This window comes from Silene latifolia, chromosome 11 (genome assembly GCF_048544455.1).
Source record: "Silene latifolia isolate original U9 population chromosome 11, ASM4854445v1, whole genome shotgun sequence".
Lineage (NCBI taxonomy): Eukaryota > Viridiplantae > Streptophyta > Magnoliopsida > Caryophyllales > Caryophyllaceae > Silene > Silene latifolia.
In genome coordinates, this window is record NC_133536.1 from 23,675,849 (window position 1) to 23,701,379 (window position 25,531).

Genomic DNA, 25,531 nt, shown 5'->3' on the forward strand with positions numbered 1-25,531 from the left:
AATTCTTTTGTATAGATAATATAAATGGTTATTGGACTTACATTGTATAGTGGGTATTCTTTGTAAGAAACTCATGTAATCCTTTTTTTTTGGAATATATGAGAAATACCTTTCTTGCAAAAAAACAATAATGAGGATGATTAACTAATAATAAATCACTAATAATAATAATAATAATAATAATAATAATAATAATAATAATAATAATAAATAAATAAATAATATTAATTATATTAATAAAAACTATTAAGTTTAAGATGAGTTGAACTGAAATAGGTTGAACTTAGTGGAGTTGAACTAAACTGAATGGAGCTGAGTTGGGATGAACTGAACTGAATTAAATAAAGTTGAACTGAACTGAACTGAATTGACCTGAGCTGAACTAAACTGAACTGAATAGACTTGAGCTGAACTAAAGTGAGCTGAAAATAAGTCAGAAAGAATAGGGCCTAAATAAGACCAAATCTGTATAGATGGAACAAATGGCTAATTACAATGTATTCTGTTTTTCTGTTTTATCACTTTTGTAATACCATAGATTTCTGAGTATAGAGTACTCGGTCGAGTGGGTGGTACTCGACCGAGTGTGTCATCGGGTGTTCTGAGTCAGGCTTCTGACTTAGGTGCACTCAAATGAGTTGGGTGGTACTCGGTCGAGTATGTTTAATACTCGCCCGAGTGCCCGGTCGGGTATGTTTCATCGAGCGGTTTTGATTGAAATGATTAGAGGAATATATAATACGTGTTAAGCAGTTTTCAAATCATTTTCACAAAACTCGACGACGCTTTAAATCTCCTCTAATCATCTTCATCATCTACAAGCAAGGGTTGATCGATCGTGAGTCCTTGTATCTCGTTTTCCGTGTCGATTCCGTTGGTAAGTCTCTAGCGTTTTCTTAATCGGTATATGGTTGTCATTAAGAATTTATGCGAACCCTAAATTAGGTTAATTTGGGGTAGAGATTGATTTTTCGATTAGTATTGTTTGATTACCATTGTTGTAGGAGACGATGTGGTACTCGTTGTGCATCTGTATGATTGGCTGCAGTATAACGGATTGCGAAAAGGTAGGGTTTTCCTACTCAATTGCTATATGATTGATTATAAGATGATGAGTTGTTGCATGTTTACTGTGGATTGTTGTTGATATGGTTTCATTGTGGTTTATTATTGGTATTGAGATTGATTGTGAAGCCATTGTCGGGAGATGGTCTTCACCCTCATGTTCCTGTTGGAATATGTGTCCTCAACAATAGTGCGATCACATGATTTAAATATCATAATCAAATCTCATATTAAGAATACGAAAGGGATGATAAATTAATAGTCAACTGATCAACATTAATCGGTAACGATTGGCTTTCTAGAGTTTGACGTTACTGTCGTAGGACGGTGGTGGTCAGTTGATCCCTTAAGGTCACATCTAAAAGATGATGCCCTTATCAGTAAAGTTGATTAATTGTATGATGATACAAGTTAATCAATTCCTTAAAATTGAACAATTCAATTTGTGAGAGAGAATATTTATATCTTATTGTAATGGGATTAAATAAGATTTATTTTAGTAATTGAAATACTTTATTACTAAAATTGATTATTGTTTGTGAAACAATAGAGATAAGAATGAATGGTTAATTATAATTACAAGATGTTGTGAATTATAATTATATGACCCATTTTATTTATGTGATCAAGTATCACTAGTCAATTTGTTATATGTAATTTAATTAATGTATATAATGGTATTTATTTGATAAGTATGCATTAATTTAATTAATAACATGTGACATATTACATGTGACATATTGTGTGACAAATGACAAATTGACAAAATAAAATGGTAGTCCATTTTATACATATGGACCGAAATATTGTAGGTTGTAAAGAATAATGGGTGATTTATTTTAATGGTTAAAATTATAATAATCATGCCTATTGAAACATAGCCTTACACCTACAATTTTGAGAAGGCCAAAAGCAAAAAGCAAGATGCCAATTTTGGCTTATTTGCCAATGCCCCCACCGGTTGCCTCCTCTTATTATAAGAGAATTGTTCTCTTATTTTTACTTACACATTCATTCATATTCACATCACATGCAAACTCTCTCACATATTTATTTTTCTTTCTATCAAAACTTGAGAAATTTTGATTCAAGTTGTTCAATGAGATTACTAATATTATTAGTGTAATATATGAGTATTAGTAATCAATTTTAAGGTAAACTACTAAATTAATATCTATCAAATATCATTTAGTAGTAATAAGGGTTAAATCTTGGGTGCAATCAAGAGGAGAATCTCTACATTGGGATTTTGGAGGATCATCCAACATATTAAGCTCAATAAAAAATAAAGAAGGTGACCTTATTTTTGCCCATTAATTCGAACCATTATACAATGTAAGGGACATTGTTTTTCCTTATAAATTTCTTATTTTGTTATGCATGCACTAGATCTAAAGAACAAATAATTAAGAAGTTAATTAGTTCACTATTAGAGGAGTCTAATGTTCATATACCTATTAGTTCCCTCCTTTGTGGCTCCCGTCACAAGGGAATGTGCACATTAATGATCTAGGTTTGCTTGTTGCGATGAGCGGGGCTTTAGGTGGGTTGGCTGCGGTCTACCACTTGCGGTGTGGATTACCTGTTGCGGTCTAATAATAGGTATATGAACCTAACAAGTGGTATCAGAGCATAGGATGTTGCATGCATAATCGGTTGTTGTTTTTCCGAGTTAAAATGTTAACATATAAAACTAAAAATTTGTGATTTATAAGAGTAAGCCACGAAATAATTACGCATGTTATATATTCTGGTCCTAAAATATTTTTAGGTCATTTCTATGATTTATGGAAATTTATTGCTCATTATAATGATTTTTAGTGATTTTATTACATTTTTATGAGTAAAATGAACTTTTATTCACCAAAATAAGTTAACCTCACTACTGGCCGTGGTATTTTAGTATGACCTCACATGAATATTTTATGTATTGCATGTAAAATATCATATTAATGTGATTAATATTTCATGATTTATGAATTTTTAGTGTAAAAATGGCATAAATGGAGGTTAATTGACTAAAAATGGTTAAACTTACTCTTTGACCTTGAAACTTTTATATGACCTCAAATGCATATTTTGCAAGTTGTGTGTAAAATCTCGTATTAATTGGATTAATATTGCATGATTTATGATTTTTATGAGATAAAAATGGATTAAAAGAGGTAAAATAGTTAAATTTCGAATTAGGCCATGAGATTTTAATATGTTGTCACATGCATGATTTAAAGAGTGTACTAGGTTTGTGACCCGTGAAATTCACGGGTTTATCTGTTTTAGTTTTGATATTTTTATCGTTTTTCTTAATATTTGTTCGAGCAATTAGTTGTTGATCTATTTAAAAATATACAATCTTGAAATACATATAAATTAGTTGGTTAATACCTTACTAGTGTAGTTCCCGTACTATAGCACGTTACTTTTTAGATTTATTTTATAAAAAGATATTATCAATTAAATTATTTGCATAAATGAAGTATACTTTTAATTTCATATTATAATCTGCTAAATATAATATTAATAAGAGGTTGAAAAAAAAGTTTACTACCATAAGAAGACATTTTAAGTTAAGTTATTTTTTTACTATTAAAAATAACACAATAATTTTATACCGTTACATGCAACTAATTTATAACTGTTCCGGGTGTAATTCCAGAGCAAGTATAGTTACCACCCGTGGCTTGTTGAATGATGTCTTGAGTTGGATTCTCCCTTGGTCTTAATCGTTCCTCTCGGCCTCTTCTGCAACAATGAACGAACTGAGGGCTTGGCTTTGAGCCAAGCGTACCCACTCCGACGCCCAAGTCAGTAAACTTAGATGTATAAGTTGTATGCTAATTGGCTAGGAATATATTGTAGAGAGATAAGGAAGATTATACCAGATGAATAGTGTATTTAGGTTAAGTTGTGTATTTCTGGATTGGATCCTTTCCTCAATGAAGGTTGAGGAGTATTTATAGACTTCACCTTTTGTCACGTAGTGGCCAAGTGGCCAAGTGGCTAGCGGTGGAAAGATCGATCTACCCCTCGGCCGAGGGACCTATGGCTGGCCGGCGGGCCCGGTGACTCACCGCCGAGGGTCTTGGATATGAGTACGCGGGTATGTGTTCCGGCTGGCGAGGTTGTCATGCTCATGCGGGACCCGTGTGAGCGATGGGCCGCATCGGCTAGGTCGTCTAAGTCGTTGACTTGCTGTGGATATCTTTGACCTTGCTCAATATGTTGACTTGGTCAGCGGTGCAGAATATGCCCCATCAATTTGCCCCCAGCGTAGTCTATGCCGTGGTATGGGCTTCGATGTACGTCTGAGCGTATATTCTGCGCAAGTAGTTTGTAGAAAATTTTCTGCATCGGCTTCTTCTGCGGCGGCTTCTTTTGCCTCTGCCTGGTCTTTCTTAGGCCGTACCATATCCCCCCTCCACATGGATGTGTATTGGGCATCCGATGTGGAAAAAAGAAAGGGACGCCGGTCGAGACCGGGTTTGAGAGTCTTAGGTAGTTTTGATTGCCCCGGCGGCGCCGTTGCCGGCCTGGTTGATCATGTGGCCGGCGGAGAACAGATGCTTGGGAATTTGTTGAGGAAGGTGAATAGGCAAGGAGATATGAATAGGCGTGTTGAAGACGCTTGGTCACTGTTGCATTGATTGACGTCTAACTGTTGCAACGATTGACATCCCGTGGTTGCATGTCCGACACGTGTCCGCACGCTGATTGGTTGACGCTTCATGGGCTGTTTGCTGATTGGTCCTTCTTCATGGGCTTTTCCCTATAAATAGGGCAGTTGCTCCGTGAAATTGGTCACCAATTTCATTCTCCAAAATTTTTTCTTCTCTCTAAACTTTCAAGGGCTTCTGTCTTCTAACATTCAGAGTTGTTATTCCGGCGAGTGTTTTTCTTCAAGGTAAACAAACAAACTTCTTCACTTTTTATTTTGTTAAATAATTGTTGCTATTATGTCTGCTACTGGCGCCGGGACTAGTACTTCTGCGCCGGAGGATTCCCCGTTGCGTCTTGATGGGGAGGAGATACTAGACGCCATTCCGATAAGGTTTGGGGGCCCTAGGTCTCCTTCTCCCGTAGTCGATCCACCAATTACGGAGGGACGGGAGGATGAGGGTGAGGATGCGATGAGGATGAGGGGACCCCTTCGATGGTGGGAGGTCGTCTGTCCCGGATCATGGCGAGCCCCGCACGACGGTCTTGAACGTGGTTGGTCCCATAAGTTCGCCGATTGTTCCGGCGAGACATTTTTCGAGAGCCATTTCTCGTTCGGTGAGGGGTATAAGATCGTTATTCCTAAAAAGAGTCAGCGGTCTGTTGCCCTCCACCGGTCATACCGGCGTGTACATCGGGCATCCGGAGTATGGGGTCGCGGTTTCCTCTCGAATAAATACGTCGTGGCCATTATCGAGCTATGAACGTCGCGGTGGCCCAACTACATCCGCGGGCCATGAGGACGATAGTTGGCTTTGTGTGGCTTTGTCTCTTTAGGGGGAGATCCCGACGTCAACTTATTCCGCCGACTCCACGGTCTTCGACCGTCAATCGATGCCGGTAAAGTGGGGTGGTACAGCGTACGACGGAGCCGAGCTATGTCTCCGTGAACAAGCTTACTTCTTGCAAAGACGGCAACGGCGGTGGGTGTATGTCCAAGTGCTTGGAGGATTACCCATTGCCCCGGTCTTTCCAGAGCCCCGTTTACTTGCGGTGTGAGAACCGGGAAGAGTATGAGGAGTGTACCTCCCGGGGTAAGGTGAAAATGGACGCTTCGAAGGTTCCTCTTCGAGGATGAGGAGCGGGCGTCTGCACTGTTCGATCTGAGAAGGGATGGCTGCCCCTGACTCAAATTATTCTTCAAGATGAGCTGCTCTGTCACGTCGGCCTCATACCGGCCCTCAGCCAGGGTGAGTGGGGTCGGTGTGAGGCCCATTTTTGCCTGTTATGCTCCTGTTTTTTAGAGCTATGTTCTATTCCTGTCGTGTAATTCTTGTTTGGTTTTTGCAGACCGGTTTGGCCAGGGTCTGTCCGAGAGTACCTTGAAGAGGTTAGGCCTTGATCAGGACGGGAAGGTCGTTGAGCGGATCCTCACGGCTAAATCGCGCGATCGTAGACCGTCCCCAACGAGCTCATGGATAAGCGGTTGAAAGGGGTAGATCCGGTGGCGGCCCAAGCAAGGGTTCTCGGAGGCGTGCCAAAGAGAACGAAGAAAGCTGCGTCCAGGTCGGGGCGGCGTCTGTGCCAGCTCCCTCTTCGACCTCGGTGGTTCAGAAGGAACCTGTGGAGGTCGTTGATATTACTGGGGGGTCGGTGACCGTTGCTAAGGAGCCACCGCTTGCTTCCGCCGTTGTCGGGGAGAAGAGGAAAGATCCGCCATCTACCTCCGCCGTTGGCGGGGAGAAAACTGGCCCACGAGCGAAGAGGTTCCAAACTGGTACGGATCTAACTTATGGTTCGGATTTAGCTGGTTCGCTGGATATCCCAGATGACCGGCTTTCTGATGTGTCAATTCAAGGTGACATGGATGCTTTGTGTAAATTTTTTGTAGATCCTCCCTCGGCGACCGTCGTTCTTACTGAACGGCAATCAGGGAAGCAGCCTGAGAGGGCTGTCGAGAAGGCGGGTGACGGAAATGTCATTGTTGACTCCTCTGCTCAGAAGATCTCTGCCTCCGAGCTTGTGGCGGAGGGTGTGAAAATGTATAAGAGGCTGGCGAAGTGGACCCAACAAGCCGGCTCCTATATCGCGGAGCAGGAGAAAACCATGGCCCAAGCTGCGCCGCTGATGGCGAAGCTTAAACTTGACCTCTCCGCCGCGAAGGGGGAAGCCGCGAAGTTTAAACTGGATCTCTTTTCTGCCAAGAAGCGCGTGGAGGAGGTTGAGAAGCTGCTGGGGCCGAGAGGGCCAAAGTTGAGCAAGGCGATGCCGCTCGCCAAGATGATGGAGGAGCGGGATAGGTACAAGGACGCTCATAACGCCGTGGTCGCCGAGGGTGAAAAGTGGAAGAATCGGTTCCACCACCAGGCGGAGGCGCTTAGGGACGCGCAGTGTCCCCTTGCTCAAAAGGAGAAGGATATTGCCATGCTTCAAGATGATCTTCTCCCTAAAATGTGCGCCCAATTCCGGGACCAGGCCGAGGAGGCGACCAGGGAGGCAATAAGGAAGCTCGTCCCCGAGGGCTCTTTCCCGTGGGATAAATTTGAGCGACTTTTGGACGAGATGGCCGAGGCTCGCGACGCAGCGGCGGCGGAGAAGACGGAGGCCGTCGTGATGCGAGGCGAAGGAGGGTGACGTGCTAAAGGCACTTGAAAATGTAGAGCCCTCTTCCGAGCCGGCCACCGAAGAAGCTGCTGCTGCTGATGGAGGACAGCAACAGGCATAGGGAGACGGGCGGTCGTCACCAGACTCACCCGGCGTCTCGGATAGCTTTAGCTGTTCGGGGGCCAACTATTGAGCCTTCTCTCCCTGCCATCTTTTGGCGCTTCAAATCCTAAGTCTGTAACCTTTTGTTTTTCTTTGTTTCCTTGCTTTTTGTAAAGCTTTGGTAGGTAGAGTTTAGGCTATCCTCATGGGGACGGCCGTCGTCTGTACTCTCCTTGCAATCATTTTTAATAAAGTTTTATCTTTTGGTCCTTGGCTTTGGCCGGGACTTTGATCATCATTCTTCACTTGTCTCTTTGCGTTATTTAATTGAGTGCCTTCGTTTTACCGTCGGCATGGCCGAGGCAGTTAGAATGCACATCTCAACTGTGTTAACGTCTTTAGCATTTCTTCTAGCATACCGGTCATTGTGTCCCCGTCGCTCTCGGCTAAGGCCGAGGTAATCGGGGTTATGGCTCGATAGCGCGTATCGGTCATTGTGTCCCCGTCGCTCTCGGCTAGGGCCGAGGTAATCGGGGTTATGGCTCGATAGCATTCGTAACTGTAGGCATATTGACCGCCAGACTTGCGTCTCAACTGCACTGAGTATACGTTTCTTCTAGCATATCGGTCGTTGTGTCCCCGTCGCTCTCGGCTTTGGCCGAGGTAATCGGGGTTACGGCTCGATAAGCGCGTATCGATCATTGTGTCCCGTCGCTCTCGGCTAGGGCCGAGGTAATCGGGGTTATGGCTCGATAGCATTCGTGAATCGTAGGCATATTGACCGCGGACTTGCGTCTCAACTGCACTGAGTATACGTTTCTTCTAGCATATCGGTCGTTGTGTCCCCGTCGCTCTCGGCTTTGGCCGAGGTAATCGGGGTTACGGCTCGATAGCGCGTATCGGTCATTGTGTCCCCGTCGCTCTCGGCTAGGGCCGAGGTAATCGGGGTTATGGCTCGATAGCATTCGTAACTGTAGGCATATTGACCGCCAGACTTGCGTCTCAACTGCACTGAGTATACGTTTCTTCTAGCATATCGGTCGTTGTGTCCCCGTCGCTCTCGGCTTTGGCCGAGGTAATCGGGGTTACGGCTCGATAGCGCGTATCGGTCATTGTGTCCCCGTCGCTCTCGGCTAGGGCCGAGGTAATCGGGGTTATGGCTCGATAGCATTCGTAACTGTAGGCATATTGACCGCCAGACTTGCGTCTCAACTGCACTGAGTATACGTTTCTTCTTTGGGTGACTGACCGGTGGCAACTTATGGAGGGGACAAGCACTTTGATGGAAAATTTGGGTGATTCTTCATTTGTTATGATTACGCATTGGGGTGTCCACAATGGGCTTGGACACCTCCGCCGCTATACAAAGTACTTTCTTAAGTTGTCGGTGTTCCAATGGTTCATCAAAGGCACGCCCTCCATGTCCGTCAGCCGGTATGTACCCGGCCTCATCTCTTCAACCACTTTGTAGGGACCTTCCCAGTTGGCCGTCAGCTTACCGTGAATGTTTCCCTTGTTAGTGGCAGCCGACTTTCTTAGGACTAGGTCTCCCACTCTTAGGTCCCTTTTGTGGACTCTTCGGTTGTAGGCTCTTTTCATCCGGTTTTGATATACTGCCAAGTTGAGGCGTGCTGTATCTCGGCTTTCTTCGACTAGGTCTAAGGAAGCTCTCAGGCCTTCCTCGTTTTCAACTGGGTTAAAGGTAGCCGTTCTGAATGTTGGCACCGTCGCTTCAATTGCGGGGGATCGCCGGAACCGTAGACTAGGTGGAAAGGGGTGTACCCCGTTGCTTCTTTCTCCGTGGTTCGAAGGGACCATAGGACGCCGGGTAGTTCATCGGCCCACCTTCCCTTAAGGTCTTCGACTGTCTTCTTCAAACCGTTGAGGATCGTTTTGTTGGCCGCCTCCGCCTGTCCGTTGCTCTGTGGGTGGCAGACGGAGGAGTATGCAAACTTGATACCAAGCTCTTCTAACCAATTCATTATCAGGTCACTCCAGAACTCTCGGCCGTGGTCAAATACTATAACTTGGGGTAATCCGAAACGAGTTATAACATTTTCCCAGATTACCTTTCTGACGGCCGCCGTGGGTCTTCGCCGTCTCGCTACGACTTCAACCCATTTGGTGAAGTAATCAACAACGACGATCAAGAACTTCCTTCCTCCGGAGGCTGTTGGGAATGGCCCTAGCATGTCCATCCCCCACTATGCGAAGGGAAGAGGGCTAAGCACCGGTTGTAGGTCCCTGGAGGGAGCGTGTATTACCGGGGCATGCATCTGACAGTTCGTGCACTTCTTGGTCTTTGTTCTGGAATCTTGAAGCATGGTGGGCCAGAAGTAGCCGGCTCGTAGAGCTTTGTGGGCTAGCGTTCTTGCCCCCATGTGGTGTCCACAGATGCCTTCGTGAATCTCTGTCGATGATCGCTCTGCGTCGGCCGGACCGACACACTTCAAGAGTGGTCTTATTACGGACCTTCATACGTTCTCCTTCGAACACTAAGTACCTGGCGGCGATCCGTTTTATTTTGGCCGAGGGATTGCGGCCCTCCCAGTAATTCACCCGTAAGTTTGTATTTCATTATCGGAGTCATCCACGTTGTCTCGGCCTCTACGTTGCCCACCATGCCGTCGGTCTCGGTGATGCTCTTCGCATTCCTCGATATCTACCAAAGACGGTTCGGTGACGTTCTTGATGGTTGAGCTGGCAAGTTTGGAGAGAGCGTCGGCCCGGTTGTTCTCGGATCTGGGAACGCATTGGATTTGGAAAGACTTCAATTTCGCTATGTCGGCCTTTACCCTTTCTAGGTACCTTACCATTCCGTCGTCCCGAGCCTCAAACTCCCCTCGATTTGGTTAGTAACCAACGGTGAGTCCGTCTTCAACACAATGTGCTCTGCTCCGGCAGCCCTAGCTAGCTCGACCCCGGTTATCACCGCCTCGTATTCGGATTCGTTGTTCGATGCCGAGATGGTGAATTTCAAGGCGTACTCGAACTCGTCCCCGTTTGGGCTGATGATGAGGATGCCGGCTCCTGAGCTGTTCGTCGTGGAGGAGCCGTCGGTGTAGACCTCCCATACGCCTGGGTTTGGCTCTTCTTGATACGTGCATTCGGCCAGGAAATCTGCAAGTGCTTGCCCCTTTATCGAAGGTCTTGGTTTGTACTGAATGCCGAAGGCGGAGAGTTCCACTGCCCACTTGATGAGCCTGCCGGATTGTTCGAATTTTTCCAAAGCTTTCTCTAACGGCTGATCGGTTAGGACCGTCACGGGGTGCGCGTCGAAGTAGGGTTTTAACTTCCTCGTGGCAACGACGACGGCGAAGGCTGCTTTTTCGATTAGTGGGTAATTTCTCTCGGCGGGCAACAGCGTATGGCTGACAAAGTAGATTGGGTGTTCTTTGTTTGTCTTCTTCCCGATGATCACCGCACCGACCGTGGCCGAGGTAATCGCTATGTATAGGTATAGCGTCTCCCCAAAGATCGGCCCGGGACAGAGTTGGGAGAGTCCGAAGATGAGCTTTCGATTGTTTGAAAGCCGTGCTCTGTTCCTCCCCCCAGCTGAAGTCTTTATTCCCTTTCAATACCTTGAAGAATGGGGTGCTCTTGTCGGCTGACCGAGAGATGAAACGGGCGAGAGCCGCCATTCTCCCGGTCCAAAGATCATAACCTCTTTTCGATTCCTTGGTTCCGGTAGGTCTAGGATTGCTTGGATCTTGTCCGGATTTGCATCGATGCCTCCGCACCGACAAGTACACCGAGGAATTTACCCGGACCCGACACCGAAGTTGCATTTCATTGGGTTGAGCTTCATCTTGTATTTCCTTAGTGAACAAAATGTTTCGTGTAAATCGGCCAGGTGCTCGCTGTCGGACTTGCTTTTCACAATAGCATCGTCGACGTAGGCCTCAATGTTTCGCCCTTTTTGATTTTGGAACACTTTGTCCACCACCTTGATACGTTGCGCCGGCGTTTTTCAAACCGAACGGCATCATTTTGTACATGTATGTGCCGTTAGCGGTGATGAATGCGCATTTAGGCATGTCTTCCTCAGCCATGAAAACCTGGTGATATCCCGAGAAGGCGTCTAGCAGGCTTAGCATGGTGTATCCTGCCGTGGCGTCGATCAAGCTATCTATTCGAGGCAAAGGGTAACAATCTTTGGGGCATGCTTTATTAAGTTGGGTAAAGTCTACACACATTCTCCATGCCCCTGATGATTTCTTTACCATCACAACATTGGCTAACCACTCAGGGTAAGTGCAAGGCATAATAAAGCCCGCCGTAAGCAGTTTATCTACCTCGGCCTTGATGGCCTCATCTTTCTCGACTGAGGAGTTCCTCATCCTTTGCTTGACAGGGCGAGCGGTGGGGAGTACGTTCAGCTTGTGAATAATTACCTCCCGGCTCACACCTGGCATCTCGGCCGCTGAGTAGGCGAAGACGTCTTTATTTTTCCTTAGCAGGTCCAGGAGTTCGGCTCTGAACTTTGGTTCCAGGTTGACACCGATGGTTATGGTGCGGCCTGGATCAATCTCCACCTCCTCGGTCTCTGCTCCTTCGACCATGCTGATGGTTCGGTCGTTCTCGGGCCTGGGAGTATCTTTGATCGGAAGGATTTTAATTTTGAAGCGCCGGCTCTCACCCTCTCTAGATACCTTGTCGTCCTATAGTCCCGAGCCTTGTACTCTCCTTTGATCTGGTTGGTCACTAGGAGCGAATCTGTTTTCACTACGACGTGCTCCGCCCCGGCGGTTCTGGCTAGCTTGACTCCGGTTATTACTGCCTCGAACTTGGATTCGTTGTTTGAGGTTACGGAGGTAAGTTTTAAGGCATGCTCAAACACGTCTCCGTTTGGGCTAAAAATAACGATGCTGGCTTTCGAGCTACCCGTCGTGGAAGGGCCGTTGGTGTGTATCTCCCATACGCCGGGTTCCTTCTCGTTCTTTGAGGCGAGCTTATGCGCTTTCCCCCGGTCCGAGACGTATATCAATGTCAAGGCCCGGATGGAAATTACGGCGTCGGTCTCACTCAAAGTGACCCGGCCTATGAGCACGTTGTGGGCAGATGCGCCGTCGATGACTATAAATTCGGACATAACATTCCCCGGCTGCGTTCCCTCGCCGAACCTCACCGGCGATCCCGACCGACCCCAGGGGTACCAGTGCCGACCCCGGAAAAGGCATACAAATGGTTGGTGCGAGGGGCTCAAATCTTCGACTCTCGGGCCGAGGCCGAGAAAGCATTCTCTGTACATAATGTTTGTGTAGGCGCCCGTGTCAATCAGGCACCTCTTCACCAAGTGGTTGGCTATGTCTAGGTGGACCGTAAGTGGGTCGCTGTGAAGAGCGACGACTCCCTCGTAGTCCTTCTTCCCAATGGTCATATCGGGGATGTTGGAAGCGGGGGTGGGGCTGTGTTGGGCACAAAGTTGATGGTCCGCACACGGTTCATTCAGGTGCCGTTTGTGCCCATGAGCGGACCCACCATTCCCGTTGCCCTCGATGATAGCATGGATTACTCCTATCCGTTCAAGACGGATTTGCTTTGTTTGACCCGCCGCATTCGGTTTCGGCCTTTGGCAACATATTTGGCGAGGCTCCCCTTCCGGATCGGCTCTTCAATGGCGTCCTTCGGATGTCGGCGATCGTTGGTTAAGTGTCCGGTGTGGCCGTGGTACTCACAAGATACTAGCTCGTGTCACCGTCACTCCTCGGCCTAGGGGGCCTTTCCCACTTCGGCCTTCGCTCTTGCTCGGAGCGAATACCTCGGCGGCCGACACGACTAGGGGTGTGATCGTTGTACCGTTTTTGTAGTACGCTCCCGAACTCCCCGCGCCCGTCGAGTCCTGTCTCCCGGCGATTTGTCGACCGTGGCCTATTGTTGTCACGGCGTCTTTCGTCGGACCGTGACCCGTTGTTGTCACGACGTCTTTCATCGGGGTTGTCCTCCGACGCTCTTCTTTCGAGTGCTCGGCCTCGTTGGGGCCTAACCACGTCTTGTGATAGTCTTCTACTTTGATGGCCTGGTCGACCATTTTCCTGGCGGCATCCAAGCCCAGGCCTCCGCACTTGATGAGCTCATTTTTCAAATCTCCCCTTGGGAGGCCCTTCATCGCCGCGAAGGCCGCCGATTCGGGATTAATCTCTCGAATCTGTTGGACCTTTCCGTCGAACCTCTTCACGTAGCTTCGTAGAGACTCGCCCCCTCCTGTTTGATAGTTAGGAGGTCCGATGTCTCCACGGCCCTTCTCTTGTTGCAAGAGTCTTGGGCTAAAAGGCGTCCCTTAGGTCGGCGTAGTAGTACACCGAGCCGTCGGGAAGCCCCTTGTACCAACTTTGAGCCATCCCATGCAACGTTGTTGGGAAAACTCGGCACCACACTTCATCGGGCTGCTCCCATACCGACATGTGAGACTCGAAAGCCTCAGCGTGGTCGGCTGGATCACCTTCCCCTTTGTATGATATGGGCGGCAACTTGAGCTTAGTTGGCACCTGGACTTCTAGGACGTAGGCGCTGAGGGGCTGTCTGATCACATGCCGGATGACACGTGGCGATCGGCTCCTTGCATTCCTAACCCGGCTCCTCTCCTCGTAGCGGGAGGGGCTCCTTCTTCGACTTGGACTTCTTCTCCAACTCTGCTGAGTCGGGCTTCTCTGGCTCCTTTGGGGTAAGCCTCGTTCGTGCTGTGGGGACGCTGTCCTCCCGTGAGTACGGGAAGGACTTAGGTCTACCACGCCCACTTTGGGCTCCCCCGGCGACTTTGCTGGGTCAGCTTCTCCTAGTGCTCCGTTCAAATTTCTCGGAGTCACATTTTGGGCCCTGGTCTCCTGGACAGTTTCCGCCGCTCTTGTCGGCGTGACAAAGGTGTGAGCGGACGTATTACTAATTAGGTCCAGGACCATTTTCAGCTTTGCTATGTCAACCACATGCCCCATGATGGTGACCTGGTTGGCGGCGGCAAGCGGCGTGTCTGTATTATCGGCATCCCGAACTCCGGTTGGATTACCCCGCCGGTGGAGGGCTGCACGACTCGCACTTGTTGAAGGTATCATCTTGGTGGAACGCGGTTTCGTCGGTCACGACTGCGTCTTGTTGTTTCGACATCTTCTTAGCTTTTTGGGTGGGTTTTTGTGTGTTTTTTTTTGTTTTGTTTTGGGAATGAATGTGACTAGCTTCTAGTGTCTCTCCCCACAGACGGCGCCAATTGTTCCGGGTGTAATTCCAGAGCAAGTATAGTTACCACCCGTGGCTTGTTGAATGATGTCTTGAGTTGGATTCTCCCTTGGTCTTAATCGTTCCTCTCGGCCTCTTCTGCAACAATGAACGAACTGAGGGCTTGGCTTTGAGCCAAGCGTACCCACTCCGACGCCCAAGTCAGTAAACTTAGATGTATAAGTTGTATGCTAATTGGCTAGGAATATATTGTAGAGAGATAAGGAAGATTATACCAGATGAATAGTGTATTTAGGTTAAGTTGTGTATTTCTGGATTGGATCCTTTCCTCAATGAAGGTTGAGGAGTATTTATAGACTTCACCTTTTGTCACGTAGTGGCCAAGTGGCCAAGTGGCTAGCGGTGGAAAGATCGATCTACCCCTCGGCCGAGGGACCTATGGCTGGCCGGCGGGCCCCGGTGACTCACCGCCGAGGGGTCTTGGATATGAGTACGCGGGTATGTGTTCCGGTGGCAGGTTGTCATGCCGGGACCCAGTTGGCAGGCCGATGGGCCGCATCGGCTAGGTCGTCTAAGTCGTTGACTTGCTGTGGATATCTTTGACCTTGCTCAATATGTTGACTTGGTCAGCGGTGCAGAATATGCCCCATCAATAACATTAATAGTACAATTATTAAGTTAGTTGTATTATTTTGTTAAAACGCGTATTGACCTTAAAACGGAAAGCAGTAAAAACTATTCCTCGCGTCGAAAAAGACAATTTACGAATTATTAAAATAACGTTTTCACTTTTTTATTTCTAATAGAAAATACATAAGTGTTTTTACATCCTTAAAAAATAGTCCATATTATTAAGACTAAAATTTACATAATAAATAACTGATAATTTCTTACAAAAGAGGTAACATATAAATATAATATAAATTTAAATTTATACAAAATCAAGTTCACTCATCTAACTTATGATATGACATGTAGAGTCCAAAATTATGGTCTATTAATAACTTTTATTCTGATAGATGAGATAGAAAAAGTGGGCTACATATAAGGTCCACAATTTACAATCCATCAAATCTTGTTGTGTTAGTAGTATCCAGAAAAATAGGCCCAATTAAGAAGAAGTTTCTTTAGGCGGGAAAACTAAGAGAATTTTTATTCTCTTAGTAGTAGGGGGATTTCTTTTACAACTTTGGTTTAATTTTTTGAATCGAATCCTGTAAGAGACAAAGTGGTAGCTACTAATTTTGAGAAACTTAACAACGGAGCAATGACAAAGACGAGTCATTATATATAAGTGTGTTTTACTCCGCAATATAATAAAGTGTGTTTTTTAAATATTAAAAGTTAAAACCATCCGTATATAATAAATTCCGTATGGAAAAATCTTCAATGACGCCTTATAAGGTTGTAAACTCAATATCTCGGTATAGTCATCTCCAAATTATTTTCAGACCTCTCCATCAACCCTCCTATAGAAATATCTTTAAAGTCTTATCACCACGTGCATGCTTCAAATATTATTTACATCCGAAAAACATTTATTATATCGATAGGAAAATATTAGATATGATTCAACGGTATGGTCAGTATCTACTCCATGTATTACGAATTAAATTTTCATTTCAATTGCTCAATAATCTACAAAACTATATTCCCTAAATTCGAATTCCAAAAGGTTAATAAAATTTTTTAAGTTCCTTATTACTATTTCAAGAATTTGATCCATCACTTGTTATACTTATGTCCACGATCCTCTATAAAAATAAAAATAGTATTAAAGACTATAAAATAATATATTCCTGTTTTGAAAAAAAAACGCATAAACTTAAAAATATACGGATTAGAATTTAGAAACCATACTATTTAATATTTATCTGAATGTTCACTATCGCTTCCTTTTAGTACGCTTCATTTTAGTACATGCCTTGAATAATAGTTCATATGAAATGAAAAAAAAAATATGATAGAGATGATTATACTCATGAATACAAAAATACAAATTCAAATAGGTTGATCAGGAAAGCATAACAGTAAAATTACACAACACCCTTAATAACAAATTTAAAGAAATATTATAATATCTCCATTTTGAGATCAACGATCATCTTATAATGGTTAAATGGCATAAACCACTTTAAAAGTAAAGTAAATTTTATAGAAAAACAATCAAAAGGTGGGACTTGGAGAAAACTTAAATTGGAAGAGGAAATGACATAATTAAAATGATTAATTATTGTCATGATGGTTCAAAAAGTAAATTGTGAAATTTTAAAGATTTTTCATTCAATTATTTGTACTTTTTTATTTACCATTAATTATTAGAGTAGTTTTTTTTTTTTTTTTTTTTTTTTTTAGGAAATTATGAGAGTAAGTTTTACGTATTATTCTTGTTTTGACAAAAAAAAAAACACATAAACTTAAAAACATACGAAGTAGAATTTAGAAATCATACTATTTAATATTTACCCGAAAGTTCACTTTCGCTTCCTTTTATTACATGCCTTGATAATAGTTCATATAAAATGAAAAAGAAAAATATATGTTAGAGATGATTATACTTGTGAATACAAAAATACAAATTCAAATAGGTTGATCAGAAAAGTATAATAGTAAAATTACACCACAATATACGTTTAATAACAAATTAAAAAAAATATTATAAGACTTCTATTTTGAGATCAACAATCATCCATTACTTATCAGCTTCTACCTTACATTTTTTTACCTTTAATTTTACCTCAGTTTCGTGCCTTTTGTATTTCTTCCCTCTTCAGATTACCCACGTGATGGTTTGTCTTATATGTATTCACATACATTTCATGGTACTTTAAAGTTATATATAAAAAATACATTGACCAAAAGATAAAACATCAACCTGGCAAAAACTTGACAAACGAATCAAAACATTGTCACATGTAAGTCACTTAAATTAAACCAACTGGAAAACATGAATTTAATTATAAAGCAAACGATTCATAAAACCAACAACATAACAAATTAAAATATACTTTATTGGACAAAACAACAACAACAACAACAACAACAACAACAACAATACTCGACAATAATACTCAATATAATCAAATAAATAAATTAAACCACAACTTAGAAACTCATGACAAATGGGCATATTTTAAATAAATAAAGTGAATAGAAACTATTATAGGTATTGTAGGTTTTATAATCATTACACAACCATAAATTCCCATATTTTAATTTAATTTTTAATTTATTTTGTGGTATTATTAAATTAGATAATTGATTGTCAAGGACCTCAAGAGATGAATTAAATAGGACAAAATGTTAATGAAAATTATGGGTGCTGAGTAATATAAGGGGTTTTAATAAAATTATTAACATATTATATTACAAAAATTAATTAAATAGGAAAAACTTTTAATTAATTTGGTGTGTGTAAATTATTATGACGAGTTTAATCAATTTACTACCATGTTTAATTAAAAAAAAATAAATAGGAAAATTTTAATAATGGCGGGTGTTCAGTAATATGAAGAGGTTTAATTAATTTACTAGTTTTATACCTGTGCAAAAAATGCACGGATCGTAATAGCAGGCGCTATCATTAAATATGTGAGCATATAATTGGGCGTGATTAAGTGTTCAATGCCGTGACAATTTAAATAGTCCATATTCGGAGATTTGAATATTAGATAAATATTAGATTTAAATATTAGATAATATATATAACCGTATTTTATTATAATTATATTAAAGGTATTTGACATGTTAGACCCGTACAAAATTGCACGGGATTGGATATGTAATTGCTCGATGGAATGCGTAAATATTGAAGGCTAATTTGCACAAAAAAATAATTTAAAATTTAAAATAGTAACATTAATCAATATAAATCAAGTTTCAAAGAATATAAATAATGTAATAAAATTACAAATATTCGAAAAACAGGTTAACGTATGTTTGATTTATAAAATCTCTAACTCACCTGACGACTAATTGGGTCTTATTATTTTATTGGGTCTTAATCTTTTATGAGCTGAAAATTTATTAGTAACCCAAAATACAATTAATATTCAGTATCTTATTAGATATTACTCCGTAATATATTATGGACTGAAAATTTATTGTTAGATTAAAATACAATTTACCTATTAAATATCCTCACGAAACAAACCCTACGTCCATACTCATTTCCCTCTGCCTCTGCCTCTCACTCACTCTCACTATCACTCATATAACCTCATTCCTCCTCCTAAAATAAATTCCCAGATTTCACCCCAAAACTCATCTCCCTCATCACCCCATAACTCATCTCCCTCATAACCTCCAATAATAAATAATATTTCTTTGTCAATTTTGAGTTTCGATCAACATTCAATTGATTATTGCAAGTCCGTGATTAATCTAGATCATGTATGTGTTCTTTGAATAATATTTTCTTGTGTATTATATCCATTACAATGTTATATGGAAATTATGTTGTTTTTTCTTCTACTTCTTAAATGAAGGTTTCTTTTTCTTTTTAAATTCTCCAAAATAGTATAGTATTTTAGGAAACAAAATATTCAGATCTAGTCATTATAAATGATTTGATTTTTTTAAAGAATAATCTAATAATTCCGTTAGAATCTTATTTTTTTTTTTACTGCGATTTTATTGGTTTATTGGCCATTTTTTTTTGCATTATTGATCAGATTTTATCTTATGTGAAATTATTTGTTTGAATAGGTTAGATCTAATTAAAAATTTCGATCTAATTTAAAATTTCGATGTTGTGAAATTATTTGTTTGAATAAGCTTTATTTTGCATTATTTATCAGATTTTATCTTTTGTGAAATTATTTGTTTGAATAGGTTAGATCTAATTAAAAATTTCGATTTTTTCTTGTCATTTTCTCACCAATTTTGTACATACATTTAAATCTGAAAGCAGGTTAAATTAAATTATTTGTTTGATAAGAACGCGATATATAATCATAATCATATCATATCATATAGTCCCTTAAATTAATTTTGAAAGCAGGTTAAAAGAGAAGAGAGAGTAATTAAATACCAAATAAGGAGAGAGGGTAATTAAACAATTTGTATAGAACGTGGTTTTATTTTTCCATTAAATCTTGCAGCCAATAGCAAGCTTTTAAAAGTTTCAGCTTTTATAGATAGGGGATTAACAGGTTTAATTACAAAATTTTTAAAAACAATGAATTAAATAGGAAAATGTTAATAATGGTGAGTGTTTAGTAATATGAAGAGGTTTAATTAATTTCTTAACATGTTTTTTTACAAAAAATTCAATTAAAATTTCAATTTTAATTATAAATTATGAAATTTATTAATATGTTTTATTACAAAAAATTTCAATTAAAATGTCAATATTAATTATAAATTATGAAATTTGATGTAAATTTGTAAGGGTTATATAAATTTTGAAAGACAATATATTTAATATACAAAATTAATTTAAGAATAATTATAATATCCTTTCATATTATAGATATAAGTGAATTAAATTAATTTATAGATAAATGATTTAAATTAATGTCATGTAATAATAAATTGATAATCCATGTCACATTAAAAATATGCAACATCACATTTAAATATGCACATCACATTCAATTTTAATCTAGGTGACTTTTTGGATCCTACGTGGCTTTGTCTAGGTGGCGTTTATTTGTCATTTTAAGGTAGCCTTTTAATTATATTTATGGATGTAAATTTTGAGATGAAATGATCTCATTTAGCCTGATTTATGAATTTGTAGAGTAAAAATGGCATAAATAGTGACTATTTTAGCATAAATAGCTAAAACGAATTGCATGGCATGAGAAAATTATTTTAGGTTGCATAAATATCCCACTAATCAGATCTAAGGTTGTAAAATTAATTGGATTAATTTTAAGATACTTTAGATGTTTTATGAGATAAAACCGATAAAATGCAACTATATTTTCTCAAAATTAATTCGAAAATTTTGGCCATGATTTTTGACATTATGAGTGTCATGGAAATATTCCAGAATGTTCAAAAATTTAAAATTCAAATTTTAAATTATTGTAATTTAATTTGGATTTATTTCATATATATTATGATTTTAAGGTCAAATATGAGCATAAAAATTAAATCAAGTTGAATTATTGTGAAAAATTGAGTGATGACTAATTTTTGAGTCCTAAGAGTGTTAGGATAATTAACTTGAGCTTAGATGTGATTTAAGTGTTAATTTGTGATTTTAAGAGGTTACGATCACGCATTTCCATAAAACCGGGTTATATATACGATATAAGTTAAATAGGGCGATTTGACACATAATTTGGCATGATAGATACATATTATAATGCTGCATATTTCAATTATTGAATGTCTTTTATTTATATAATTTTGAATTATGTAATTTTATCTTAGTATGACCTTAGTTTTAATCGATATTACCCGTAATGAAAGGGAATATTGATTCGGTTGTAATTTAATGTGATCTCGTATCACTTTTATTTTTACTAATTTTTCCATTTTACAAATGTATAATAGGAATAGTTTTGTATTTTTATTATTATTTGTAATTATGTAATTGCTTCAAAACGGTGCCATTTGGAAAGGTGTTCCGACGAAGACGGTGTTCTTGGAAGGCGTGTCACTTGAAGATTTAAGGGACTAAAGGAGTTGGTTTCAGAATATGTAATAGATTATTTGATTTTCTATTTTAGAAAGGCCATAATACGAATTTTATTATTGCTTTGCATTTCTTTTAATATGTTGCATGCATTGCCAAATCGCCATAACAACACATGCATATCATATCGAGTCATCGATCGTGTCAATTATAATTACCGTAGTTCACCGCTTTAGTTCACTTAAAACGTGATAGATAATAAATTGACATGACCTCTCACTTATAATAATTGAGAATTAGCCTTACGACAGTAGGTTTTATAAAAAGTAGGACTTAATAAAGAGATTTCTCACGGGATCTCACAGTGTCAATTCACAGTTTCATTGCCTCCATTCCTCTTGGAACGATCCTTTCATTCATTTAGGTGAGTGAGAGAGGCACACAGGTCTCTAGTGTCTTCTAACACCATAGAACCTTCTACTCCATTCCATTTATCACCATCGTTCAGCATCTAAGAATTCGGGGGATGTACACTAAGTTTATACGGTCATATAAATATTTTGTTTCTACGGTATTAGTTTTGCTTAATTAGTAGTGCTTGTTACTGTAAAGAGGGCAAAACTCGTCAAAGAATAACTCAAATTAATAGGTAAAAAAAAATGATAAATATTCTCCACATCAGAGATATTTCCAGAGTAAAAATGTCCAGTCAGAGTCCATTCTTTCTATTTGGATCACATTTGGGTCAAACCCCATCTTTTTCAAAATATTTTCAGAAAATAAAAATAAAAACATTTTCAATACTCATTTCAAATGTTGACATTTTTTGCATTCATCTTACGTGCATCATATCTAGGACATGCATTTTCATTTTAGGTGTCATATATTTGTCACTAACTACTCCCAGTCAACTACTTTGTCGTTCATCTTCCAGATTCATCCAAAGTGGGGGCTTTCTCATAAGGTCTCATTTTATCGTAAAATAAAATTTTGCCAGTTTCAAAATCAATCAAAAAATTATAGTCTAATCTTTATGCGAAATAAAATTTTGCAATTCAATCCCTTTTCGTGAATAAAAATTTACAATTCTCAAATATAGCTTCTTTATGAAATTAAAATTTTGAAATTAAACTTGGTGGGCAGGCCCTGACATGCATCTGAGTTCTTAAAATAAATTTTTCTGAACTTATCCTTTTTTTGCGAAATAAAATTTTGCAATTTTCAAACTTATTGGTCGGCGGGCCTTGACACGCATCTAAGTTTGTAAAATAAAATTTTACGATCTTATCCATCCCTTTTCAAAATAAAATTTTGAAATTTCTTGGTCGGCAGGCCCTGACATGCATTCTGAGTTCTTAAAATAAAATTTTCCGAACTTGACTTTTTGCGAAGTAAAATTTTGCAATTTTCAAATCCTTGGTCGGCAGGTCCTGACATGCATTTAAGTTCTTAAAATAAAATTTTCTGAACTTGCCCTTTTTGCGAAATAAAATTTTGTAATTTCTAAATCAATCGGTCGGCGGGCCCTGACACGCATCTAAGTTTGTAAAATAAAATTTTACGATCTTATCCATCCTTTTTCAAAATAAAATTTTGAATTCCTTGGTCGGCAGGCCCTGGCATGCATTTAAGTTCTTAAAATAAAATTTTCTGAACTTGCCCTTTTTGCGAAATAAAATTTTGCAATCCTTTGGTCGGCAGGCCCTGACATGAATCTGAGTTCTTAAAATAAAATTTTCTGAACTTACCCTTTTTGCGAAATAAAATTTTGCAATTTTCAAATCATTCGGTCGGCGGGCTCTAACACGCATCTAAGTTTGTAAAATAAAATTTTACGATCTTATCCATCTTCTTTCAAAATAAAATTTTGAATTCCTTGGTCGGCAGGCCCTGACATGCATCTGAGTTCTTAAAATAAAATTTTTTGAACTTGCCCTTTTTGCGAAATAAAATTTTGCTAATCCTAGATTGTAAAATTAAATTTTACATTCTAATCCCTTTTCAAAATAAAATTTTGAATCCTCGGTCGGCGGGCCCTGACACGCATTCGAGCTTGTGAAATCAGATTTTGCAGGTACACTCTCAAGTGAAACAAAGTTTCGCTCTACCAGATTCCAGACCAGCTAAACAAAGTTTAGCTATTCCAGATTCCAGACAAGCAAAACAAAGTTTTGCTTTACCAGATTCCAGACCGGCGAAACAAAGTTTTGCCATACCAGTTTCCAGATTGGTGAAACAAAGTTTTACCTGCTCCATTCCAGATTGACAAAACAAAGTTTTGTCATGTTAGTTCCAGACCAGCTGAACAAAGTTAGGCTATACCAGTTCCAGACCAGTGAAACAAAGTTTCGCTATGCCAGTTTCAAACCAACGAAACAAAGTTTCGTTGCACCAGTTCCATCTTCATTCCGGATTTAGTAAAACAAAGTTTTGCTAAGCTAGATCCAATTTCCAGCTACTCTACACAGGTAATATAAGAGGCCCAAGTACGTTTCTTATCCTTTATCTGTCCCGACCGGACTACTTTAACCTTCGTCTTACTCAGACTCGGTCAAAGTGGGGGCTTCTGTAGACACCTCAAAATGTCTACCTAGCCTTAAGGGTACCCGATGATGAGGCTCAAATTTAATGACTAATATGAAGATTGATAATGTCATAATTAAATGGCTCTTTACGCTTAATTTCTGAAAAACCACTTCAAATGGGGTACAACAATAATTAAGTCCACTTTTTCCTTCAATATATTATACCTTTTAAATAAATTATGCGGGTTTATATAAATTAAACTACCGTTCAAAAATGGTATTATTGGCACATAACCAATAAAATCAAAGAAGTGTTTTGCTTAGAAGTTGATACGAAGAACGGATGGTATTTTAATGAAGATGGTGCCAAATAAATAAAACCGCACGTCTTGGATGTCTTATTACATGTTGGGCCGAATAAATAAAAGTAGAGAAAGGTGAAGGAAGAACATCATATTACTTTTTTTGGTACATATGAGGGGCAAGCCACAAAGACTAAGTAATAACTAAACGAGGAAACGCCGCACTCAAGATGTCATCGCGTAAGATAGATCGTAATCCTTCGGGAGGAGACTCGAAAATGGTGATAGCCGATGATGCGTTAATTCCATTATTCGCTAGCCAGACCGCCGCACGATTGGCTTCTCTATAAACATGATTAATCTGGACTTCCCAACCATTCAAGGCTATCAATTCTTTGCACCTGACGACTAGTGGCCGTAGATCATTGCTAAACAGCTGATTGTTTTTGAAGAAATCAACACATGGACTATTATCCATGTGCACTAGGAGACGAGGTACCTGCAACCTTCTCGCTTGCTCCAAAACGGTTAGTAAGGCTCGCATCTCTGCTCTCATAGATGAACAATTGCCACCTGAAAACATAAAAGCTGAGATAAAATTACCCGTATCGTCACGAACTATGCCACCACAACCAGCCGGACCCGGATTACCGCGTGAAGCCCCATCTGTGTTAAGTAACATCCAACCATGAGAGGGAGAATGCCACCTTAAGAAACGCTCCACTCGAGTTGTACCAGGAGCCGGGATGAAGAGGGAAAAAGGATCGAAGGCTTGCTTCGATAGTTCGAACTGACGGTGAAGAAAGAAGATAGGATCGGTTGGATTTTCCATAGCTTTGCCAAAGACGATATTGTTCCTCCATTTCCACAACCACCAACACGTAATAGCAAATTTCATTGACCAATTAGTAGAGACCATAGTGTTAGAAATTATTAATCTCATTAATTTACATATTCTTATATGACTTAATTTATTTAGTCATAAAATAAATTGTTGATCTTATGCATGCAAACTAAATAAGAAGAGATAAGAAAATCGATTTCTCACCATCTAAATTTCGGTCATTTGTGGGCACCAACAAGATCTCCTTCTTGTTAGTTCTTGAGCTTTCCAATAATGAATGAACATTCATGACTTCAAAATAGAAACCCTCCAATAAGTAGCACCCAAGACTATCCCAAAATCCCACAAACTAATATGTACTAGATATTTGTAATGTGGTTTACCTTAGAATCAGTTACTAATACTCATATACTACTACTAGTATTATTAGTAATTGATTTGTACCAATTAGATTCACAAAAATGAATTTTATGAAGAACAAAAGAGAGAAGGTAGTGTTTTTTCATAAAAATGTGAGAGAATGAATTATTAAGAGAAAAATCTCTCAATGGTTGTCCACAAAACCGGTGGGGTGGAGAGGATTTTAGGCCCTTTTCCTTTTTCCTTTTTGTCTTCACAAGACAAATAAGTGTAAGGCTTTTCATGGTCAAGTCACTATCAAGTGTCATAGACAAAT